The following is a 7,982-nucleotide window of genomic DNA, read 5'->3' as shown; positions in this document are numbered from 1 at the left end:
GTGAGGTTGGCCCAGGATCGAACATTGTTTCGTTCTGCTGTGCATGGAGTCGCTATGAGTCGGTTTCGACTCGATGGCACCTGACAACGACAACAACAACACTACCAGAGCTCCGTTTTGTGAGGTGTTGTAAAGGCTAGCCTCTAAGCCACTGGGTCTCATATTGGAGTGATTTGCCCTTTGTGTTCAATAAGCAGGATTAAGGTGGGATATATCTTGAGTTGCCATATGAATATGTTAAACTTAAGTATATGTTACATATTAAAATACAGCTTATTGTCAACCATTTATACCTCAATGTTGTTGTTGTTAAGTGCTGTCGAGTTGATTCTGACCCATAGAAACCCTGTATAGGGTTTCCAAGAAGCAGCTGGTGAGCTTGAACCACCGATAAAGCTGTTTTTAAAAATAAGTACCTGTTACTTTCTGTTTCCTGCCTGAATATTAACAATTGCAATATAAAGAATTCTGTGGCATGGAATTAACTGAAATGGGAAAAAGGCAAATGTGCTGTCATAGACAGGAACCCTGGTAGCGTAATGGATTACAAACTGGGCTGCTGACTGCAAGGTCAGCAGTTGGAAACTACCAGTCACTCCAAGGAAGAAAGATGAGGTTTTCTGCTCCAATATTTACAGCCTCAAAACCTATGTAGAGTCTCTCTGAGTCAGACTCAACTAGGAGTAGGATTCGACTCAATGACACACAACCGCCACCACCTCGCACTGGCATAGTCAATTCTGACTCCTAGGACAGAGTCAAATTGCTGAGGTGGCTGGATGTGAACATCCAACCTTACAGTTACCAGCCCAATGCCTAATCCACTACTCCACCAGGGTTTCTTGCTGAAATGGGAAGAGGAAAAAAAGGAAAGGCATTAAATGTATGGAAAAGTTTGATCTCTTTTGAGTACTCTCAAGACTTCAGATAAACTGGGGGGCGGGGGGGAATTTTTATTCAACTTGACCTTTGCAATTATCTAAGGAGAATAGAGTTTTAGAGGCTTGTGAGAAAATTATATATGAATATGTTTTGTGAATCTTTTCCTTAAACTTTTTTGTTCAAGAACAATTTGTGAAGAAAGAAAAACTCACCCCATAATTTTCTCCCTATATCTTATAAGTATGACAATGCCTTCATTTCCCCCCACCCCCACCCCCATTAAGTAGTTGTTTGACATGTTCAATTAAAGAAGGAGAAAATTCACTGCCTGGCTTGTGGGTTTAGCACCAGATCTTAAAATCCAATTTGGACACTCTGTATAGTATATCCTATCCCCCATCAAAAGACAAAAGCAATGATGAGCTTCTAGATTTGCTCCTTAGCTTCACTAAAGAATTTTAAGCACTCATGCAACAAATGTTGTGAACTTCTACAGAAATTAAGAGTACCTTACAATTAGAGGTCCTGGTGTGGTGCTGTGGGTTAATGTGCTGGACTACAAAGTCAGTCTGACCTGCAACATAGGCAGTTCAAGCTCACCATCTGCTCCTCAGAAACCCTATGCAGGGTCGCCATGGGTCAGCACTGACTTGACAGCACTTAACAACAACAAGCAACTACAATTAAGTCATCATTGTTGTTCATAAGCACCATCAAGTCGGTTCTGACTCACAGCAACCCTGAATAAGGTTTCCAAGGAGCAGCTGGTGGGTTTGAACCATCAACCTTGTGGTTGGCAGTCCAGTGCTTATCCTACAGCACCACACCAGGAGAGATAGAGCCCACTAACTGACTCTAATGTCCAGTCTCCTCTCCTTTGATTTAGTATTGCATCTCCCGTGAAGTTTGACATGGCATAGAGTTAACCAATTGGCTAATGTATTTCCCAGACTCCCATTCAGCTAAGTATGGCCATGTGACAAGTTTCTCTCTAATGAAGTGATTTATGAAGCTTTTATATTATTTCCTTGATTAGAAATCACTGGCCCATTACTTCTCTCTTTTCTTCTTCCTACAGATTAGAACAAGGAGTCCTTGTCATACAACAATTAAGTGTTCATCTGCTAACCGAAAGGATGGTGGCTCAGACTCATCCATTGGCTCTTCAGGAGACCTGTTTCCACAGAGAGCATAGTCTGTGGAATGCTCTGTCACATCAGGGAGACGTCCGTTGAAATTAACTCCACTGCACCTACCAACAACAACAATAGACTGGACCATGGATCCAGTGATCATAAACACTAGCAGCAAAAATGAAAAGGAGGTCAACACCGTAGTCAAGGAGCGCAACATGATTAAAGAAACTGGGTTCCCAGTGACCTTGTGAAACACTGTGAGCTTTCTGTTTTGTATTACTCCCTCCCTCTGGATTATCATGTTAGAGTGAAATGAACTTCCCTCGTGTTTGAGTTTCTGGTGGTCTCCTTGTTATAGAAATTTTCCCTCTTAGATAGTTGGGGAGCTTGGCTATTGCATACCTAAATTTGGTATTTTTCTTGGACCAAAAGGAATGACGGATGAGTTGTGAGTAGAAGACAGGGGAAATCTGATAATATTGAAATTGAAGTGTCTTTATAAAGGAAGGAAAGTCCTAGCAAGAAGCAAAAAAAGAAACATAAGGATGATGATAGAGGAACAAGATTTGACTGAAGAAGGAAAGTTGGAGGAAGGACAGCTTGCCTAGTATTTAACCTCTTGGTTTAAATCAAGAGGAATTTAAAACTTACGAGTCAAGAGCACTTCACATTCCTTCTATAATTTAAAGCCAATAATGTGTTTTTTGGCAGTGGTGAGTTCTCTTAATTGTATAGGCAAATCTGTTGATGAAGTAAAAGGTACCTCTGCCCACAATACAAATGTTCTTTATTGTGAATTATAGCAAATACCTTTGAGTGCTCCATCTTATAATAAAGTGTATTTCCCCAGACTTTTTAACTATACTAGTATAATTTAGTAATTGAGATTCAAGTACACCTTTATGTATTTCACATTTATCCCTATCTAATCTTCATAGCATGGTACAGGCAATGTGCTGCTTCATGACTTTTTGGTCTGCGTAAAATTAAAGTAATTCAATAACCCTTAGAATAAAATATTGTCATCTGAAATTGAAATATGTGTCATAAGGACAGCGCTAAAAGCCAAACATGCAAATGTGACATTTCACTGACTTCACTCTCTTCCTGATATACAAACCTGAATTCCTACAGTTCCTTTTCAAGGAAATTTTCCTTAAAGGGCAGATCAAGATGGTGGCATAAGCAGCCACAGACCCCAAGAAAACAAGCAAATATTGAAAACATTGAAAGTCTCAAAACTCCAGACATCAGACACAGGATTGGAGGACCAAAGAGAATACTGAATCAAGTAAAGAGGCGGGAGCAGGTCCATTGAGCATTCTCATTGTGGGGCCATCTTGGCGCAGTGATAACTGGTGCAGAGTGCAGTGAGCCCTGGAGTTTGCAAACAACCAGTCCCAAGTGAAGGCAGTACAGCATAAGAAAGGGAGTCTTGGCACCCCACAAGCTTGTTACCACAGAGTTCCTGGGAGGGTAAAATGAGATCTAGACTTTGCAAACAGCTAGGCCTTGCTTCACTACAAGTCTGAGACCACATAAGTCTCAGCAGGGAGCAGCATGTGGAGAGCAATGAGGTTCTGACTTAGTAAACAGCCAGGCCCAGGCTCAGGCACCAGGGACAGAAAAGCCTTTCCATAGAGCTCCCTGACATGCTGCAAACTATGAGTGTATGGCTCTCCAGAGGGAGCACCACATGAAGAGCAGAGAGGCTCAGCTTTCAGGAAGACCCTGGTGAAGGCACTGTGGGCAGAAATCCTGAGTACACACACCAAATGAAGGACTCCTAGAAATCTCAATCCACAAGATAGCCACATGAGCAGAAATGTGGTTCAATCTCCTGAAAAGACTAGCAAAATAGCACAGGGAGATAGGAACAGAAATGTAGAATTCTGGAAACCAACCCAAAAGTTAAAACATAAAGCAGTGTACTGAAGAGGGGACAAAGCAACCCATGAGAGAGTCCCAATCAAAAACCAATTTGGGGAAAGAGAAGAATCTAAACTCCAGAATCACCTCAGCAAAGTATTTAAATGCCATGTGTTCAAAAAAATCATTGTAAATCATACAAGAAAATGAGAAAAGGTGGTCCAATTAAGAAGAAGCAGATATCACTCCAGTGAAGTAAAAAAATATAGTGTTTTTTCCTCAAGTGACAAATTTAAATTTGTTCAAAGAATTCAAAGATCATGCCCATAATAAAATAATGGGAGTCACAAAACATTATGAGAATTCTATTATGTAACTTATTTAACTTGTTATTGTGAATTGAGTGAAGGTTTACAGAGCAGATCACCAGTCTTACATTCAACAAATCATACACTTCATTTTCTCTCTGTTGCAATGCCCTCAATTATGTATAACTTATCCCACATCTTCCCTGTGAGTCTTGTTTACGTTCCTCTTTCTTTCCCTAGCCTTTTGAATTTCCTTAGCTAAAGGCTGCCCATTTGATCTCAAATGTTTGACTATTCCATGGTGTGCCTACCTCAGTAGCATTGGTGTTCCCTATATACCAATCTATTGCCCGAGGTAATCTAAACCATGAGGTGAGCTCAGTTCCAGACCTGAAGAGTGGCCATGGCCAATAGTCTTGGGGTTCTACCAATCTCTATGTGGCCAGCGGTCTTTTTTATGATGAGTTTTTTCACATTTTCTCCCAATCGGTTCAAAATATTCTAACGTGATCCCTTTCAGAGCACTTGGTAGTTGTAGCTGAGCACCACCTATTTTTTTTGGTCTTAGGGTCACGTAGATTGATTTCCACATGGCCCACTAGTCCATTGGACTAATTGTTCCCAAGAGTCTTCAATTTTCATCATTTTTCTCTCCTCTGGGCAGGGAAAGAACAATAGTTGCACCTTAAATGATCACTCATGAGCTTCTAAGATTCCAGTTGCCAAAGTAGAAAGCAGAACATTGTCTTTGTGGACTATGTTATGCCCAGTCAGATTTTGAGTGCTTTTCAACCTGAGGGACTCATCTTCCAGCACTATATCTAACTGTGATTCGCTGATACTCATGAGGTTTGCACTGGCTAACCATTAAGAAGTGATCGGTCTCTTCTTCTTCCTAATGTGTCCAAATCTAGAAACTCCACTGAAGCCTGTCCACCATAAATGACCCTGCTGGTATTTAAAATACTGATAGTATAGCTTCCAGCATCACAGCAAAACACAAGCCACCACCGTATGAAAAACTGACAGATGAGTGGTGAAAATAAATCACTGGGACCTCATAAAAATTAAAGACTTATGCTTATCAACAGACTTTATCAAAAGAGTAAAAAGACAAGCAGCAGACCAGGAAAAATTGTTGGGAAACATGTATAATAAGGGCGTAAAATTTGAAGTGCCATGCTCATTGCCCCTAATTGATTCTGACTCATAATTACGCTACAGAACAGGGTAGAACTGCCCCCAAGGGATTTCCAAGGTTGTAATCTGGTCCTGGTGTGGTGCTGTGGGCTAAGGCATCAGACTGCAAAGTCATTTGAACTGCAAGGCCAGTGGTTCAAACTCACCAGCTGCTCCTTGGAAGCCCTATATAGGGTCACTATGGGTCAGAATCGACTTGACTGTACTTAACAACAACCATCTGGTGTGAGGGAGTCCTGGTGTGGTGCTGCAGGTTAATGAGATGGACTACAAGGTCAGTTTGAATTGCAAGGTTGGCAGTTCAAGTTCACCAGTCACTCCTAGGAAACCCTATACAGGGTCACTATGATTCAGAACTGACTTTATGGCACATAACAATAGCAACAACAATCTGTTGTGATGCAGTAGGATAAGCACTAGACTGCTAATCACAGGCCAAATGTTCATACCTACGAGCCACTCCTTAGAAACCCTATACAGGGTCACTGTGGATCAGAATGACTCTATGGCAGTTAACAAAAACAATCTTTATGAAAGCAGACTGACACATCTTTCTCTTCCTTCCTAACTGGGAGGTTGATTTATACCACCAAACTTCCAATTAGCAACCAAGCTCTTATCCACTGTGCCATCAGGGTTCTGATATGTGTGGAGCTTGCCAGAAGGAAGAAACAGGAATCAAATCAACTGTTATCTGTGGAAAGAGACAATGGAGAAGCTCAATCGCATCAGTCAGAGCATGGTAAGGGGCTGACTGCAGACCACACTAAAAAAGTGTGCATGCAAATGAAACTGAAAGCTGAAGAAAATGAAAACAAGCCCACAAAATCCAAAGATGTTGTTATAGCTGCGCTTAAGGGTCATTGAGTCAGTTCTGACTCATAGATGCCACAACAGAATGAAACACTGACTGGTCCTATGCCATCCGCACTATTGCTGTTACATTTCAGCACATTGCTGCTGCCATTGTATTGATTCATGTAGTTGGGAGTCTTCCTTTTTTTCGTTGACCCTCCACTTTACCAAGGATGATATCCTTCTCCAGGAATTAGTCCCTCCTGACAATATGTCCCAAGTCTGAGTGACAAAGTCTCACCATTCTAGCTGTATTTTTTCCAAGAAAGATTCGTTTGTTCTTCTCGCTGACCATAATGTTTTTATATTCTTCTCTAACACCATAGTTCTAATGCATCAATTAATCTATAGTCTTCCTTATTCATTGTCCAATTTTCACACGCATATGATGCAATTGAAAATATCATGTCTTGGGTCAGGCTCACGTTAATCCTCATATTGACAGCTTTGCTCTTTAACACTGTAAATAAATTATGTGCAGTAAGTTTGCCTATGGCAATCTGTCATTTGATTTCTTGACTGCTGCTTCCATGAGTGTTGATGGTGGATCCAAGAAAACAAGTGTTTGACAACTTGAATCTTTTCTCCATTTATCATGATGTTATTCACTGGTCCAGATATAAGGATTACACTGAAGTGCAATCCATTATGAAAGCTGTAAGTAAGTCTTTCAAATCATCTTCACTTTCAGCAAGCAAGGTTACGTCATCTGTATATCATAGATTGTTAATGAGTCTTCCTCCAACCCTGATGCAACATTCTTTTTATATAATCCAGTTTCCTGTATTATTTCTTAGGCATACAGATTGAATAACTATGGTGAAAGGATGCAAATCTGGCACACACCTTTCCTGGTTTTAAACCATTCACTATCCCCATGTTTGTTTGAACAACTGACTCTTGGTCTATGTACAGTTTCCCCATGAGCACAATTAAGTGTTCTGGAATCCTCATTCTTTGTAGTGTTTATTCATAGTTTGTCATGATCTACAGAGTCCTGGTTTGGTACTGTAGTATGAGCACTGTACCGCAAGATCAGTTTGAATTACAAGGTCAGCAGTTCAAACTCATCAGCCGCTCTTTGGAAACCCTATGTAGGGTTGAGAGGAGTCAAAATCAACTCGATGACACTTGACAACAACACAGTCAAAAGTCTTTGCATAGTCAATAAAGCACAAGTAAACATCTCTTTTTATATTCTCTGCTTTCAGCCAAGATCCATCTGACATCAGCAATGATATCCCTAGCTCCACATCCTCTTCTGAATCTGACTTGAATTTCTGGCACTTCTTTGTAGATGTAGTATTGCAACCATTTCTTAATACTCTTCAGAAAAATTTTACTAGTGTGTGATATTAAAAGCCAAAGTACAAGGAGTCCTGGCATGGGGCTGTAGCATAAGCACTGGACTGTTAACCACAAAGTCAGTGGTTAAGACCCATCATCCTCTCCTCAGAAACCCTATCCAGGGTCACTCTGAGTCAGAATGAACTCAACAGCACTTAACAATACCAATATTCCTGGTGTGTCATTGTAGGATAAGTACGTGAATATAAGGTCGGTTTGAGCCTCAAGGTTAGTGGGTCAAACTCACCAGTCACTTCTCAGAAACCCTATACAGGTTCACAATGAATTGGACCACCGGTGTTTTAAATAACCAGCAGGGTCACCCATGGTGGAAAGGTTTCAGATGAGCTACAAAACAAAGACAGACTAGGAAGAAAGAGTGACA

Source organism: Chrysochloris asiatica, unplaced genomic scaffold, assembly GCF_000296735.1.
Source record: "Chrysochloris asiatica unplaced genomic scaffold, ChrAsi1.0 scaffold00200, whole genome shotgun sequence".
In the NCBI taxonomy this organism is placed as follows: Eukaryota; Metazoa; Chordata; class Mammalia; order Afrosoricida; family Chrysochloridae; genus Chrysochloris; species Chrysochloris asiatica.
This window is presented reverse-complemented; position numbering follows the sequence as displayed.